Genomic DNA, 4452 nt, shown 5'->3' on the forward strand with positions numbered 1-4452 from the left:
AGCTTAACATTTTTTTTTTTTTTGAGCATAGAGATGCTTGGAGTAAATAAATACTGGGCTTTGATCTCATTTTAATTCAGTGGATACAAATTAAAAATTATAACTCAAATTAATCTTTTCCTTGAATTGGTAGGGAGTGGTATGCTTGCCCCAATGGGTACTGTTGAAATGTTCTTGAAAGTGTATATAAAAATCTCATTTTTATAAATTAAAATTATAATATTCTAGCAAATTACTATTAAAAGGGACACGGGTGAGGGGCGCCTGGGTGGCTCAGTCGTTAGCTTCTGCCTTTGGCTCAGGTCATGATCCCGGGGTCCTGGGATCAAGCCCCGCATCGGGCTCCCTGCTCGGTGGGAAGCCTGCTTCTCCCTCTCCCACTCCCCCTGCTTGTGTTCCCTCTCTCGCTGTGCCTCTGTCTGTCAAATAAATAAATAAATAAAATCTTAAAAAAAATGGACACGGGTGTACATCATACTGAAAATGAAGAACACTGCTATTATGTAGGTGATTATTCCTCATGTGTCAGGTTTCCTTAAATTGTCACATATCTCTGTTCGTCTGTACATATAAACCTAAGGCTATTGTAAAACAATAATGATTCTCAAGAGCAGATAATACATATTTGTCCAGAGAAACTTGTGCAGTTTTATTTTTAGTTCACTTTAATAGATAATATGCGGTCACAACAACCGTACTCCAAAATGTAACTTACTATTCTCACTTCACATATGAGGAAATGAAGACTAAGGTAAAATCACTTGCTCAAGCCCTCACTAAAGAAATGAAGCCCCTTATTGTCCTGCAAAGAACCCTGAGTCTGTTTGAAGCTACTACCTGAGGAACTTCTTATATACCTGTGACTGAAAAAAGACCCTCATTTTTCTGGGCAAGTCATGGTCTTCACTTTGACACCATGGCAAAGAGGACAAGAATGTTCTTGGAACAGCAAGGAGGAAGGGGATCCCGACTCAGGGGTGTGCCTGGCTGTGTTAACCTGGTGTTTAATGGCAGAGCTAATGATGGCCAGATGACCCCTATATACGAATAACGGAGCCAGGAAGAAACTCAGGCCTTCCCATGCAAAGGAAGGTTTCTTGACCCTGCGCATCTGTCCACATTGCTTTTATTTATTTATTTTTTTTTAGTGACAGGACAGACTTTATTGAGCCCCTCAACCCAAGTTCTCCCTCTCCTGCACAGGCTTGGCTGTGCGGAGACGCCCGGTCCCGCGGGCAGCAGTAAGACCCACTTTGTGGCCAGCAGGGGCATCTCCGCGGATAGCAGAAGGTTTGCCCGTGTGCAGGTGGTTGCCACCTCCAAAAGGAAGCTCCACAGGGTTTACGGCCACACCCCGCACACGTGGCCAGCAATTCCTCTTTGCCTTATACTTGTGGTAGGCACGGCCAGCCTTCAGAATGGGCTGGTCAATGCGGCCACCTCCAGCCACCACACGACCACAGCTCTGTTGGCTGAAGAAACGACCTTCTTTGAGCCTGAGGGCGGCTTCACTCGGTTCTTCTTGGTCTCTGGGTTGTGGGGGATGACCGTGGCATGGTTTCCAGAGGCTCGAGCCAACTTGCCCTGGTCACCAGGCTTCTCTTCCAGACAGCACACGATAGTGCCCTCAGGCGTAGTGCCCACCGCGAGCACATCGCCTATGTTGAGCTGGCCGCTGTGGATGCCCTCGGCGGCGATCAACAGCTCTGTCCGCTTCTTAAACCTGTACGGATCCCGGAAGACGACCTTGGCAAGGGGTGCACCGCGGCCCGGGTCGTGGATGATGTCCTTCACGATGCCCTTGATGTAGCTGTGCGGCTCGGCCAAGTCCACCGTGCACAGACGCGCGGCGCCCTTGCGGTGCTTCACGTGCGCGCGGAACACCGAACTGGCGCCCTTTCTCTGTCCACGGATGACGCGGCCCATGGCCGTCTGCTGCCGAGCGCGGCTAGAAAAGGTCCAGATTGCTTTTAAAATAAGATTTTGATCCCTTACGATGGTCTACAGGTCCCATACAATCTGGCCCTGCATTCCTCTTTCCCTGCTTCTCTTGCTGCTCTTTTTGTTCTCTACACTACGGATACCTTTCCATTTCTCAAACATGCTCAGCACATCCATTCTTTAGCTCCTTTAAAATTCTGACTAGAGGGACGCCTGGGTGGCTCAGTCAGTTGAGCTACCAACTCTTGGTTTTGGTTCAGGTCATAATCTCAGGGTCATGATCCAGCTCACGGAGCCCTGGGGCTGGCCGGCTCTGCACTCAGTGGGGATTCTGCTGGAGATTCTCTCTCCCTCTCCCTCTACTTGCCCCCTCCCCACCCCCGCTCATGTGCTCACACACACTCTCTCTCTCAAATAAATAAATAAATCTTTAAAAAAAAATTCTGACCAGAACACTTTTCTCCAGGATTTCCAGATCTTTGCATGGACAGTTCCTTCTCATCCTTCCCATTTGAAGTGAAATTTCTGATTTTCATAAGGATCTTTTATGATCTTTAAAGCAGACCTCCGACCCTTGTAGCCTACTCCAGTTTCTCTATCACATTGTTCTTTTGTCATCTCTCTGTATCTAAAATTACCTTCTCTATTGCTTGTTTGCTTGCTTATTGTCCCCTCTCCAGGCTATAAGCTTTCTGAAATTTGAAAACTTATCTGTTGTGTTTGCTGCTAGATCCAAAGCACCCAGAACAGTGCCTGGAATATGGCAGGGCCTCAATATACATAGTTGTTGAATAAATGAATGAATAAGTCATGAATCCTAAGTGAGAATATGATGACACATGTGCCCATTCCCTAGAAAAAAATGAACTGAATGTTTTGTATATGATTTTAGGAGTTTCCAAAGCTCTGGAAGCTCACCTGTAGACCCCTGGCTAAAGCCCCTGCATTATAATTAAGCTGTTTCATAATGTTCTTTTTGAAATTGATTTTGAATTTCTGTTCTCTGAAGTTAAACATGAGCATGAACTTTGAAAGTATGTTTTAGGTGGCATATAACAAATCACAGGCCCATTGCTGCTCATTGGTTTTAAATAAAAAAGATCCCTGATATTTACATTAATTGATCCTAATGACCATATTTCATTCAATGAAGATGTCTTGTGGTATATGTTAAATGCTTCCCCATATCCAGTTTTCCTCTCCCGTGGGGAACATGGGAGAATTAAATTTCCCAGCTTCCCTAGCAGCTGGGCAGAATCATATGATTAACTCTAGTCAATGGATTGAAGGCAGAAGTGACATATGACCCTGCCAGGCTGGAGCATTTAACTGCTGGTGAGAGATCCTGCGGGGTTCCATCTTCTTCTAGAGCAATGGCTGTGGAAGCACATGGTGGCATGGAGGTGCGATGCCAAGCCCTCACACAGAGGACAGTTGCTCTGGAGAGTCACACAGATCTTCAGGAGACTTTTGTGAGCAAGGAGTAGAAATATTTGTTGCTTTAAGTCCTGAGATTTTCTGATTTGCCATTGCAGCATAACCTAACATAACCAAATACGCCACTGATGGGAGAATGTGCTATTATTTTATGGAATATTGAGGAGGGGAAAAAGCTGTCATTCATAATTGTAAGAAATCATTGTAAGATATATTACAATCTCAGAGGTGTGAAAATGCAAAAAAAATCCATGGGGCTTAGATTAGATAAAATACAGATTATTAAAAGGGGCTCATTAAATCAGGTTATCATAGTATCAAGAACTCCATAACTAGAGTTGGACAGAAAGTTACAGACTCAAATCCCGATACTTACTAACTTGTGACTTAATAACTTGTGTAAGCCTTAGTTTCCTCATTTGTGAAATGGGGATAACAGTAAAAGGTGCCTCATAAGATTTTGTAAATATTAAATGAGGTAATTCTTACAATGTGTTCAGCATAGTAACTACCCCATATATTTTAGTCCCATATTTGGTTAGACCACAGAGCTTATTCAAGATGAGCATTAATTTCAAACAATATACAGTAAAGTCTCTTTGTAAGTTTGTTATTATGTCATACAAATCAATCAGCAAATATTTATTCATTCGTTACCAGGCATGAAGACTGGGCCTCTGAGTTAGGTGTTCTTAGAGATAACAAAGAAGGAGATCTAGAGGTTAAGAGCCCAAAGCACACCATCCTGGGGATTTCCTATCTTCTCTCTGATGTATTTTCCAGGTGAATCTGGTTTGAATGAATATCAAGAGAAGCCTTGAAAAGTAAAAGTCACAAAAATATACCTGAGAAATGTATGAAAAAGGTCACTCCTATGCTTTTCTTGGTGACTGGCAGAGGTAGTAAAGGGAATATTGAAGACTATTTCTGTGTCTAGGGCCTTGAATGGTGGTGGTGGTGGTGTGTGTGGGTGTATGAACTGGTGGCTGGAACATAATGGTAAATCATAATAGGAAAGAGTGGCTTTTTTGAGATGTAGGAGATTGTTCCCACCTACATAGGGTTATAGTCCAA

At 43.7% G+C, this 4452-nt stretch overlaps 1 pseudogene across 1 annotated transcript; it reads right to left on the reverse strand.

The window, feature by feature from the left end:
- Positions 1-1174: 1174 nt before the first annotated feature.
- On the reverse strand, positions 1175-1943 carry LOC123836488 (large ribosomal subunit protein uL2-like; annotated as a pseudogene). Its single transcript, XR_008505329.1, has one exon. The product of XR_008505329.1 is annotated as a large ribosomal subunit protein uL2-like (transcript).
- Positions 1944-4452: the final 2509 nt, after the last annotated feature.

Source organism: Mirounga angustirostris, unplaced genomic scaffold (assembly GCF_029215605.1).
Source record: "Mirounga angustirostris isolate CCGP_5_RB_7025 unplaced genomic scaffold, mMirAng1.0.hap1 SCAF_8, whole genome shotgun sequence".
Classification (NCBI taxonomy): domain Eukaryota; kingdom Metazoa; phylum Chordata; class Mammalia; order Carnivora; family Phocidae; genus Mirounga; species Mirounga angustirostris.